We start from the raw sequence: 13325 nt of genomic DNA, 5'->3' as shown, positions 1-13325 counted from the left end.
CCTGCCCCCGCAGAGGGGAGCAAGAGCTCGCCCGCCGGCGGTGGGTTCGGCTGCGCGGCGGGGCTGAGGCGGCCGCGGTGGCCCTAACGCAGGTAAGGGCTCTTGCTGCCGCTATTCGGGTCTGGGTCTGCCGCCCCCGCCTCAAGCCCCGGGGGCAGGGCGCGGCCGGGGCGGAGGGGAGGCCTGGGCGGCTGCGGGTGGGGGAGTCCTGGAACGGCTCCGATTTGGCTAGGGACGGAGTTGGGGGTCGGGGTCTGTGAGGAGGCGCCCGGGATTCTGGGCGGGAACTGAAGGTCGGGGTCTGTGAGGAGACACCAGGAATCCGGGCTGGAGTTGGGGGTCGGGGTCTGTGAAGAAGGACCAGGCATATGGGCTGGAGTTGGGGATCGGGGTCTGTGAGGAGGCACTGGGGATTGGGGCTGAAGTTGAGATTCGGGGTCTGTGAGGAGACACCGGGGACCCGGGCTGGAGTTGGCGGTCCGGGTCTGTGTGGAGGCACTGGGGATCCGGTTTGGGGTTGGGGGTTGGGGTCTATGAGGAGGCACTGCGGATCAGGGCTGGAGTTGAGGTTCGGGGTCTGTGAGGAGGGTCTGGGAATCTGGGCTGTAGTTGAGAGTCGGGGTCTGTGAGGAGGGTCTGGGAAACCGAGCTGGAGTTGGGGGCCGGGGTTCCTGAAGATGGGCTGGGCCCTGGGTTGGGTTAGAGTTGGGGTTCTTGAGCTGGGGGTTGAAGGTTAGCTGGGGAGGGGGCTGCTGATGGAGTTGAGGGTTGAAGAGGAGGTCCCTTGAGGAGGAAGAGGCTGAGGCTGGGAATTTGGATTGGAGTTTGGGGTTGGGGTCCATTGAAAGGAAGCTGGGGATCTGGGCTGGAGTTGAGGGCTGTCGTTGGAGCTGGGGCTCCAGGGTAGCAGGGGAGTGGACTGCGATGGAGTTGGTGATGGTGGAGGAACTTGGGGTCAGGGTGAGCTGGCACAGGGTCAAAGAGCAGACTTCGGGGGAACTGAGAGAAGTGGCGGGGGGGGGGGGTGGTCAGGGTTCTTTCTAAAGGCATCTGATGGCTGTCGGGAGAACGAGTGTCTGTGAGAGATGAGAGAGAGAGGAGAGTGGAGGGAGATGGGCTAGAGGCTGGGAGACACCCCCCTGCCCTGGACCAGGTGTTTTCCAGGAGGTTGACTATTCAGGAGTAAATAGAGGGGTCTAGGTTCGAAGTCAGTAATGAGGATAGCGGAAGGGAATCCCCCGCCACCACCTTGGCTAATCATCTGGTGTAGGCAGAGACCCCTTGGTAACTCAGTGAGTTGCAGACAATGGATGCTGGACACACTGAGGTCTGTTTCTGGCGTGCAGGGCACAGAGGGGAAATGGAAAGGTTTGTGTTGGTGGCTGAATTTTTCAGGAATTTGGGGAGTCAGGAGTTAAGGAATCAAAGTAGAAGTTTTGGGGACAATGATATTGAGGGAAGTGGGTGGCACTTGAGTTTCCTCGTGAAGAGGGGGTTGCTCAGGGCTGGAATATGGGTGGGAGAAGACAGGCGTGATGAGCAGCAAAGAGCCTTCACCATTGCTGGATGTCAGCAAGGCAAATGCCAAGTTCTCAAATTTGCTCAGTTGCAGGCTATGGTCTTGCACAGGTTGAGAGTGGAGGGGCTCTGATAGGCGGGCCTGCCTTTTCCTGTCCTCTCTGACTGCTCTTTTGGCTGTATCCCCTCTGGGGGTTCAGTTTACTCCTCTGTAAAATGGGAGTAATAAAACTGGAGCAGGTACCTCACAGGATCGCTGCGAGGGTGAAACGAGGAGATGCGTGTACCTCGCACACTCCTGGCACATGGCGAGGATACGTGCGTGTTGATAATAATGTTCTAAATTAAGGTTTATTGGGGGGGAGGAAGGTGGGTGGGTAGAATTACTGGGTTGTCAGGGAGGAGAGGGAAGAAATCACTTGGAGCTTGATTTCAGTCCCTCAATCTTGGGGTGCACGTAAGAATCCTTTCTGGAGTTTTAAAAAAAGAATCTGCAAAAAAATTTTTTCTTCACATTATTAAAAATGAGGGAAAAACAACAATGACAAAGGACAAGTCTACCTGGTTCTGCCTGGATTCTGAAGCTTTATCAAGGAACAAGCACATCTACTTAAGAGAAAGGTTCTTGGGTCGTTCTGATGAAGTGTACCCCACAGGAACCATTCAGATGTGTGCCCTGAAGGGGCCACTGGGCCACAGTTATATGCTCTTTAAATACATGAGCTTTGCATGGGACTTCCCACTCTGCCTTCCAATGCAGGGGGCGTGAGTTCAATCCCTGGTTGAGGAATTAAGATCCCACATGCTGTACAGTGTGGCTGAAAAATAAACTAACAAAAATAAATATATGACATTTATAAGTTGACTTCCTGTGATGGACCAGGGTCTTTCCGCTTGGCAGTGCTCATAAACAGTGCACTGCTGGCCTTAATGCCAGGCCTTTGTGGGGGGCCATCCTGGGCCCTGTGGAGTGAGGAGCAGCATCCTTGGCCCCATCCACTCAATGCTAGGAGCACCTCCCCACCAGTGTGACAATGACAGATATCCCAAGATATTGCCCCCTGTCCTCAGGGGGCAGAATCACCCCTGGTGGAAACCCCCTGTTGGAAACAAAACTATGTTATTTTCTCCTTTAAATATCACATCTCACCTTTCACCCTTGGGAAGTATGGCCATTCAGATTTGGATTGGTTTTTATGTCATCTTGTGTTCTTTTGAGAGAAGGAAAAAAAAATCACACCACTTTTAGAAAAATTTAGAAATGTTGAATTCTTTCTAGGTGGGTCTTTCATGTGGCTTTTGAACACTTCTACTGGTTTTGAGTATGTGATTAACTGGTCAGCTGCCGGCACTGAAAGAAGCCAACATTTGTGATTGTTTTCCTCGATTGTAGCCGAGTACAGGTGTCTTCCTCAGAAGCTTGAGTTCTTCAGATGGTTCTTGGTCTTTTACTGAAAATGATTGTAATCAGTGCCATTGCTTTCTACTGCTCCATGTTTCATAAAGCCCAGGGCCCTATAGTTTGAAGGGAAAGACAACTGAATATGAATTACCCTGACACAGTGAGCTTTTTGCTTACTGAATGGAGGCATTTTTTTTGGTATACCCTGTAGTAGTGTAAAAAGTGCCTTCTTTCCTCCAAGGTGTTATTACAAGTTTTCTCATTTGCATCTGGTAATAAATAATTATCTTTAAAATAGTATTTTCTGGGGCATTTTTGTGTGTGTTATTTTTTGTTGGGGGGCTGTGCCATGGGTCATGTGGGATCTTAGTTCCCCGACCAGGGGTCAAACCCATACCCCCTGCAGTGGAAGCTCAGAGTCTTAACCACTGGACCTCCAGGGAAATCCTGGGCAATTGAATTCTTGAAACTCCTTTGTAGTTTCTTAGAGAAGCGTGATTGGGCCTGGCCTCCATGACTTTGGAGCTTTCTGGAGCTTTCTAGAGGGGATGGTTCCCAGGACAGTTGTGTGATTGTGGGATGTGGACACGAACTTTTCTTTCCATTGCTCCCCTACAGGTGGCTGTGTCTTCACAGCCCAAGGATGATCGGCCGAGCTGTGTCTTTGTTCTGGGAAGGTTTGTCTTCTTCAGTCTTCTGTCCTTGATGATATCAAGGGTCACCATGTTCAATGCTCACTTCAATAGCTCTGAACCTCACTTTTCACCATGTCTTTCTTGTGCTGCCCTTGGGCATGGCCTCTCTTTCTCTCTTCAGGGTCTAGAAGAAAGTGTTTGTTCCATATGACACCCAGGAGACCTCAGAGACCAGAATGGGTCACTGCAAAGATGGGTGACTTGTCCCAGCTGCTCAGGTCCCGCCTTCTCCTCTTCCATCCTGTGCTGTTGCATCTTGTCCCACTAGCTGGCGGGCAGGGGGGCTGGTGGGCAGCTCTGAGACTCTTCTAGGAAAAGTACTAATTCTCCTGGTGGGTGCATGCGTGTCTGACTCTTTGCAACCCCATGGGCGGTAGCCCACCAGGTTCCTCTGTCCATGGGATTTTCCAGGCAAGAATACTGGAGTGGGTTGCCATTTCCTTCTCCAGGGGATCTTCCCCGACCCAGGAATCAAATCTGAGTCTCCTGAGTTTCTTGTTTTTTTTTCTTTTCTCTTCATTTTTGTCTTGCATTTCTTGCATTGGCAGGTGGATTCTTTACCACTGTGCCACCTGGGAAGCAAGTTCTCCTGGAGAACCTTGCAAAGGGATAAAGTCTTACTGCTTATTTCTTAAATGGAGGTACAATTGCCACATCATAAAACTCAGCCACTTTAACACACACTTCAGTTTTTTGGTAAGTTTATCGAGTTTTGCAACCATCTCCATAAAGCTGATTTAGAACCTTCCAGTACTCCAGTAAGACCTCCATCCCCATGAGCAGTCACCCCCACCCCCTCCCTAGCCCCTGACCACCAGGAACCCACTCTCTGTGTCTGTGGATCGGATCACCCTGTTCTGGACGTTTCCCATCAGTGGAATCACACCCTGTGTGTCCCTCTGTGTCTGTTTCTCTCACTGAGCGTTGTGTTCTCAGGGTCTGGCCACGTGATAGTGAGTGTCAGGGCTTCTCCTTTTCATGGTTGAGTGACGTTCCCGTGTGAAAGGACACACATGTTTATCTGTTCACTTGTTGGTGGACATCTGGGCTGTTTCTGCGTTTTGGCGGTGAAGAATCGGTCTGCTGTGTCAATGGCTTTTTTCTTTCCTGAGCATTTGACAGCCCTCCAAACTGAAGCTCCATAGTTGGGGGTCGTTCGGGCATGAGCCCTCTGGTTCTGTTTCTCTTTCTCTTGTCTGCATTTCTTCCCTCCTTGAGTTAAATGCTTCCCTGTTTCTTGCTCAGAACATCCCAGCTGGCAGATCAGCCTCTAGTCTCTCCTGTTCTGGTGGGTTGCCCCTCATGCCCACCATAACCAGAGTCTTCTGTCTAAAGCTGAGATTGGTTCATAATTTTCCCTGCCATCTTCACCAACTCATCATCCACTCGACAAAATCAAATTGCCCCCTCGGTGGGGAGTTGGCCCCACCCCACCTTCAGGCTGACCTTCACTTTGACTCCAGGAATGGCCCTTCCCACTCTGCCCACCCAGCGCATGCCCTCAGCTTTCTTGGATGGTGCAGTTTGCTGTCTCCTTTGTCTGAAACCTTCCTTCCTTCCTTCCTCTCCCCAACAAAGGCTGGTTGTGTGCCTATTTTAAGCTTCAGACCGGGTGCCAGGCGCCGGGAGCACCACGTGAATGAAACGCTTGTGTGCATGGGGGGCGGTGTGGAGACGGGCCCCTGGGGCCATCCTATCCCTGGGCCGGCTCTCTGAGTCAGGGTCCCTGGAGGGTGGCAGGGCTAGAGGCCCCAGGCTGTGTATTTCAGAAGCTCCCCAGGTGTGCAGTGAGAGGAAGCAGTCTTTCAGGGCACAGAGACATGGGGGTGACACCTGTGCCCAGGACATCAAGGGAAGAGGCCAGAGAGAAGGCCTGTGCTGAGAAGTTTGCTAGGAGACAGGTTGAGGGGCGGTGCAGTCATCATGGGCAAAGTCTCCCTCCTCCCCAGCACTCTGGATACCAGGCCTGGTCATCCTGTCTGAGGGTGCCCTCCTGGGCACCATGCCTGTGGAGCAGCCTTCCCAGCCCCTGCCCCCTCCATGCCAGATGCAGCACCAAGGGAGAAAGACTGACTTGTAGAAATTGCTCCTTTTTTGGAATTTCTGAAAGTTAACTGTTTGGAGATGATAAAATACAAAAAAGTGACCCATCTTTGCTGCATGGCAATTAGTTGAGAGTCTGCTTTTCATAACCATGGGTGTCTGTGGGTGTGTACATGTGTTTTCTGCGCCTCTGTGCTGACATGAGGAAGTGCCAGGGTGAGGGGCCAGGTGAATCTGGGATTCAAATGAATCTGCAACCTGCCTGGTAGCTTTGTGATGGTGACCACTGGTCACATCTTGTCCTTTTTTGTCAAGGCCATGACCTCAGCCTCTGCCTTCTTAAGAAACCCCTTCATTTGGTGGCCTAAAAAGTCAAGAGAAATCAAAGACAGGAGGTGAATTGGGCCAAGTCCATGTAGCTCCTGGGCTGGACAGACAGGCAGTTGCTGGGGGATGGGGTGGGGTCGGGGGAGGTTGAGAAATAATGCGCCAACCCTAGCAACCTTGTCTTTGGCTAATTGTGTGACTTTCCTGGGGCCCCGTTACAAAGCACCACAGACCACATGGCCTGAAGCAACAGAAATCTGTCTTTTCCCAGTCCTAGAGGTCAGAAGCCTCCAATCCTTATGGACAGAGCCATGCTCCCCCTGGGGTCCCCAGAGCAGGGGCTTTCTTGCCTCTTTGGCTTCTGGAAGGTGGTGTGTGTGTGTGTGTGTGTGCTCAGTCCCTCAGTCGTGTTCAATTCTTTGGGACCCTTTGGACTGTAGCCCGCCAGGCTCCTCTGTCCATGGGGTTTTCCAGGCAAGAATACTAGAGTGCGTTGCCATTTCCTTCTCCAGGGCATCTTCCTGAGCCAGGGATCGAACCCGCATCTCCTTCGTCTCCTGCGTTGCAGGCAGAGTCTTTACCACTGAGTCAACTAGTAAAGTCAATTCTCTTTCCCTCCTGAGAAGGGAAACCTTTCTGAAAGATGGTGGTTGCCAGCAACCCCTAGCGCCCCATGGCTCACAGACATATTATTCTGGTCTCTGCCCCTGTTGTCACATGGCCTTCACCCTGTGTGTCTGTCAGAGAAAACCCAGAGCTGGACAGTAGTTACAACAGTAAAAACAAGAGTTTACCCAGAAATGATTGCAATGGGGAAAAGAAACCTCATTTTAGAACTGGGCTGCATTCTGAATACAGTGCAGACCAGTGGCAATGAGTAGCCAAGGAGCAGGTGAGGGTCAGGGGATGGGAGATTGCTAAGAGGAAGCACTGGGGTAATTCTGTATAAGGGATCTCTTAGATTCCGGGTGCAGACATTAGCTGGAGGAGGGGCTGAGGAGCCCAGTGAAGTATGGGGGTGACCAGATGTGGAAACTGGGGGAAATCTTAGTCCATCAACTTAGCAGGATTCTTGCTGAAATTGTACAGTGTAGAGATGAACATGGGGCCCAAACGTCAAGGCCCCATTGAAAAGTTCAAGGTAGCCTGAGTAGAACTGGTTAAGGAAAGAATCTGTATTAAGCCTCACGTGTGTCCGCATTTCCCTCTTCTGAGAATGCCAGCTGTTGGGTCAGGGCCACCCTACTCTGTGTGACCTCACTTTAGCTCAGTGACACCCCCAGAGACACTATTTCCAGATCAGGTCCCATTCCCAGCCTCCAGGCTTAGGAAGTGTGCATATCTTCGGTGGGAGGGGTACACAGTGTACCCCATACCACCTAGAAAGGGGCCACCCTTGCAAGGTGAGAGTCAGCTTTTTGGGGGGCCCTCTGGTCCTAGTTGCTAAATGCCCTCCTGCCCTGCCCCACCCCATTCCCTCTTTCTCAACACCGGAACAACATTTGCACCATTGCACAGAAAATGGAGAACTTGGGGCCAACTGGGCCCCTGGGAGGAAGTGGGAGTTTTCAAGTTCACTGGGACAGGGGGGTATAGGAGGTCACAGGTGACCTTGCAGCCCCAGGGAAGCTCTTGGTTATTTGTCATCTGCAGGACACCTGTCTTGGCTGCCTTCCTGGTTGAAATGAAAGTATAAGTGTTAGTCGCTCAGTCGTGTCTGAAAAGTGTTAGTTGCTCGGTCTTAACCGACTCTTTGTGACCCCATGGACTGTAACCCGCCAGGTTCCTCTGTCTATGGAATTCTCAGGGAAGAATACCAGAGTGGGTTGCCATTTCTCCCTCCAAGGGATCTTCCTGACCCAAGGATCAAACCCAGGTCTCCTGCGTTGCAGGCAGATCCCTTACCGTCTGAGCCACCAGGGAGGTCCCCTTCCAGGTTGTGCAGATCCAATGAAGCATCTCCAGAAGGAGGCGGGGGGAGTTCTCTGTAAATATGAGATGTTGTTGTTATTGACATGGTGGTTCTGATTAAGGCAAGACCTCTCCTTCTTGGCACTGAGGACTGCGAGACCAAGTCATCCACTGCGGGGCCGTCCTGGGTGCTGTGGGGTGAGAGGAGGCTTCCCAGGCCTCCACCCACTCAATGTCAGGAGCACCTAGTCCTGAGGACCACAGATGCCCCAGTCATGGCCCAGCATCCCCTGGGAGGAGGCAGAACCACCTTCTGATGGAAACCATTGGCTAAACTATTTCTAATAAGATTTTATGATTCTATGATTGCACTAAAGTAAGAAGATATTTTCCCGTAAATTTATTGATTTATTTTTGGCTGTATGGGGTCTCCTTGCTGCAAGCAGGCTTTTTCTAGTTGCGGAGAGTGCGGGCCAGTCTCTAGTTGCCATGTGCAGGCTTCTCTTTGTGGTGGCTCTTTGTGGAAGGCATGGGGACTTCAGTAGCTGTGGTGCATGGAGTTAGTTGCTCCAAAGCATGTGGGATCTCCCCAGATCAGGGATTGAACCCTTGTCCCCTGCATTGGCATGTGAATTCTTATCCATTGTGCTACCAGGGAAGTTCGATTTTTTTTTAATAAGCTTTATTTATTTTTTAGTTCACAGCAAAGCTTAGCAGAAGGAACAGAGGTTTCCCCGCATGCCCCTACCCCCACCTGTACACAGTCTCCCCATCATCAAAGTCCCCCACCAGCAGGACATCCATTTTAATCAGTAGACCTGCATGGACCTGTCACTGTCACCTAATGTCAGTAGTTGACCAGAGGGCTCGTTCTTGGTCTTGTATGAGTTGAGACAGATGTACACTGACATGAATCCACCATGAGAGAATAGTTTCACTGCCCTAAAAATCCTCTATGCTCTGTCAGTTCATCCCTCCCTCCCCAGTATTTTGTTTTTATGGGGAAGGAGCTAAGAACAACTTAGTAACTTGGAGTGCCTGTTGGGAAAGGTCTAACTCTATACTGTGTGGAGTTTTACATGAATCATCCCTCTACATTCTCCACTCCTCAAAGCCGTGCTGTCCAACGGAAACAGGGCTGAGCCTCAAATGTCATTTTATTTTTAAAAAGTCTATTTTGTTGAAGTATAGTTGATTTACAATGTTGTGTCAATTCCTTCTGTACAGCAAAGTGATGCAGTTATATATATATATATTCTTTTTCATATTCTTTTCCATTATGGTTTACCACAGGATATTGAAGAGAGTTCCCTGGTCTGTGCAATAGGACCTTGTTGTTTATCCATCCTATATGTAATAGTTTGCATCTGCTCACTTCCGGTCCTTCCCTCTCCCATCCCTCTCCTCCTTGGCAATCACATGTCTGTCCTCTATGTCAGTCATAATTTTATTTTTTAACACTTTTATGACATCTCATCCTCTGTCACCCTCTTCTCCTCTTGCCCTCAAATCTTTCCCAGCATCAGGGTCTTTTCCAGTGAGTCTTTTCACATCAGGCGGCCAAAGCATTAGAGCTTCAGTTATAGCATCAGTCCTTCCAATGAATATTCAGGGTTGATTTCCTTTAGGATTGATCTCCTCACTGTCCAAAGGACTCTCAAGTGTCTTCTCCAGCACCATAGTTCAAAAGTATCAATTCTCTGGTGCTCAGCCTTCTTTATGGTTCCATTCTCACATCCGTACATTGACTACTGGAAAAACCATAGCTTTGACTATATGGACCTTTGTCGACAAAGTGATGTCTCTGCTTTTTAATATACTGTCCAGGTTTGTCATAGCTTTCCTTGCAAAGAGCAAGCGATGTTGCCTCTGATGCTACCTAGTTTGGGGCTTGGATTCCCAAAGCCTTCTAGGTGGGCAGGGGTTAATGATTTGGGAACAAATGTGTGGAGTGATTGTATTTCCCATAGCATCATCGTGCCCTACTGAGATGGGTCACTGATTTCCTTTAGTGTCTCAAAATGTGAGAGACATGCATCTTAGAAATGACAGGCTCTTAAATTTGATGAACTGTGGCTTCTGATAGCTCAAAAAAAAGTCATATTTTACAACATCAATTATGTTTATTACAACATTCTTTAAAAATGTACAAATGTGAAACTTTGTTCATAAATGTCTGTGCTCATAGCTTTTACATTATAAATCCCCCAAAGCAGGTAAAGTAAATTAAAACAGATGCAATGAACACATATTCAGACAAACTCTTGTAATGGCAGGCGCTGGGGGTTTTGTAGAATGATGTTCCAGGAGTCACAGTTTGCCAGGCAAAGCATCCCAGAGCGAGCTTGGAAGAGGCTGGATTGACGTGAAAACTAAAGCTTCCTGCCCTTGGCTGGGCGCCCACAACGGGGCTCCTCGCTCAGCAACTGCTGAACTTAGCAACGCCTTTCTCTTTAGGTTGAGAAACTGACAGATTAATTCTTCCAGGCTGACTTTTAAATATTTGAGGCAAGAGTGAGAAATGGAATTTTTTTTCCCCTTAAATTGCTGCTTAATGAAATGCAGAGTTGTTTTTGACTTGAATGATCAATAGCAATGGGGTTGGTGGGGCTTTGGGGATGAGCTGGGCATTTATTGTTTAAAAAAATAGATTGGCTTCTCTCTCTCTCTGTCTGTCTTTGTCTCTCTGTGTCTCTTTTTCTGTCTATTTCTTCCTGTCTCTCACTCTTGCTGTCTCTCTTTGTCTCTCTGTGTATTTCTCTCCTTGTCTCTCTGTGTCTGCATCTCTCTGTCTCTCTTTCTCTTATCAGACATGTCCAGGAGCCTCTCCGGGACTGTGTGAAGAAAAACTGAAACACATCCAGTGCTGTTCACAAACCTCAGGTGTGTGTGCGGGTTTGGGGTGATGAAAGACAGGGGCCAGGGTTCTGGAAACTTGGGTTCCAGTCTCGGCTCCATCTCTGATTTCCAAATTGTCAAAGTCCCCCCACTCCTCTGAGCCTCCACTTCCCTCGCTGTGAAATGGGTGTAGGATGAGCTGGTACCCATACCAGCCACTCTGGTACCACCACCAGCATCCCACATGTCATCTCTAGGAAAGATAGTGGACTGAGTTTTGAGATCTATTTCTTTTTATTTAAATTTTATTGAAGTATAGCTAATTTACAGTGTTGCATTAATCTCTGCTGTACAGCAAAGTGACTCAGCTGTAATATATAGATTCTCGTTCACATTCTTTCCCATTATTGTTTATTTCGGATATTGGATATAGTTCCCTGTGGTCTACAGTAGGACCTGGTGGTGTATCCATCCTGTATATACTAGTTTGTATCTATCTGCTAATCCCAAACTCTTTGTTTCCTTTTTCTTTTTTTTTTTAAATTAACTTTTTATCTTGGACTAATTGCAAATGTCCAGAAGGGTCACAGAGGTAGTACAGACGATCCCGGGTACCCTTCGCCCAGTCTCTCCCACCCCAGCACCCTTCCTCCCTAGAGCACCTGTGCCACCCCCAGAACTCAGTGTGGGTGCATCACTGTTGACTCAGGCCCTCACTAAGTTTGGATTTCACTGGCTTCCCTTGATGTCCTTTTCTGCCCCAGCCCCGCTCTAGGACCCCACGTGACATTCAGTCATCAGCTCTCCTTCGCCGCTCTGAGTGGTGACAGCTCTCTGACTTTCCTTTTCATGCCTGGGCAGCCATGAGGAGGCCGGGCAGGAGTTTTGCAAGATATCTCTCCGTCTGGGTTTGTGTGATGCTTTTCTCATGATTACATCAAAGTCGTGGTTTTGGGAAAGAACACACAGAGCTGAGTGCCTTCTTAGCACGTTCCAGTGTCCCTGACACCCACATGGCTTCACCCAGATGTTAACCTTGATTACCTGTCCCCTCCCCCAGGATACATAGAGGCCTGGATTAGTCTCCTCGGACCCCCAGATCACCTCACTGTGTTCCCAGTCCAATGCCAGATCCTTCACCCTCTGTGCTGAGAAATTTTTTTTTAATATTTATTTATTTATTGAGCTGCCTCAGGTCTTAGTTGCCGTACGTGGGATCCTCCATCTTCATTCCAGCAAGCGAGATCTTTAATTGTAGCATGTGGGATCTAGTTCCCTGACCAGGCTCCTTGCATTGGGAGCACAGAGTCTTAGCCACTGGACCACTGGGAAAGCCCTTGCACTGTGAACTTTGCATTGAGTCTCTGCAGCGTGATGTCAGCTTTCTCCGGGTTCAGTTGTACCCAATGAAGGCTGTGTTCCTGGAGATGAAACTGAGGAGTTGACAGCTCATCATCTTGCATGTGTGGCTGCAGACACTATGGGATGTTGGGGAGAAATGTCTTCATACTACTGTGAGACACATGGGCCCCTCACATCCCAAATCCATGCATGAGGGTTGCGGGCCTTGGGCTCACTGCTGGTGACTGAAATCCCAGTGGAAGCCTGCCTAAGGGTTCTGGCCTGGTTTTGTGAAGGTGCCATGTTCTGATCAAAGGAGGTGAGTGAAGTCGCTCAGTTGTGTCCCACTCTTTGTGACCCCATGGATAGTAGCCTACCAGGCTTCTCCGTCCATGGGATTTTCCAGGCAAGAGTACCGGCTTGCCATTTCCCTCTCCATCAAAGGAGGGGGAGCTTTGAAACCCCAGGGGAGAGTTTTGGCACAGGCAGCCCAAGACTTGGAAGCCCCGTGAAGCTGCTGCTGTTCCTGCCCTCTCGCCCCATCTCCCAGAGCCACATCCTGAGTGCTGGCTCACATGTGGCAGAGTGTCTGGCCAAAGCAGAGGGCTGCTGGAAATCAGGCTGCTTTCTGGGGGGGTGTTTGGCATGTCCTTTGAAAGTGAAACTGGGTGCCCCTGGGAGATGTCCCAGGAGAAGGCAGGCAGGAGTTGCTCCTTCTCTGGGGTGTGAATGGAACCCTTTGTTGAGCCGAAGCCTTTTTCTCAGTGGCCTCTTCACTCAGCCCACAATGGCGGGATGATGCCAGGGGTGAAGGTAGTGACCATCCGTGCTGCCTGTCTCCTGTCGTCCTAAGGGAGGGCCCTGCCGGTCACAGCAGTTTCTGAAAATCAAAAATTAGTTTATCACACACCAGACACAGCCCACCTTCTTTCTCCCCCCTCCCCCCACCCCCATTCATTTCTCTGCTCAGCGCTGCATGGATGAGGAGGTGAGCTCCTTGCATCCACTTCAACCCACTCTGATTTGCTCTGTTTTTTCATTGTGGTGAATTACATGTCACATAAAATTCACTGCTTTAACTGTTTTTAGGTGCACAGTTCAGTAACATTAAGTATATTCACGCCATTATGCAACCGTTCTTCCCCTGTCCCCCATCTACCCGGCACCTTTTCATCTTCTAAATTTGAAACTGTCCCTGTTAAATACTCCGGGCACCAAAGACCTGCCTGTTCTGGACGTTTCCCATCAGT

General features: G+C 49.7%; 1 protein-coding gene across 1 annotated transcript in view; it reads left to right on the top strand.

Annotated features, from left to right (window-relative positions):
* GNG7 (guanine nucleotide binding protein (G protein), gamma 7) overlaps positions 1-13325 on the top strand; it is a 137053-nt gene continuing 123728 nt past the window's right edge. The window contains exon 1 of the mRNA XM_010863628.1: positions 1-92. The gene's annotated coding sequence lies outside the window, so the exon portion shown is untranslated. The remainder of the gene's footprint in view (positions 93-13325) is intronic.

This window comes from Bison bison, unplaced genomic scaffold, assembly GCF_000754665.1.
Source record: "Bison bison bison isolate TAMUID 2011002044 unplaced genomic scaffold, Bison_UMD1.0 scf7180017864492, whole genome shotgun sequence".
Classification (NCBI taxonomy): domain Eukaryota; kingdom Metazoa; phylum Chordata; class Mammalia; order Artiodactyla; family Bovidae; genus Bison; species Bison bison.
This window is presented reverse-complemented; position numbering and strand designations above follow the sequence as displayed.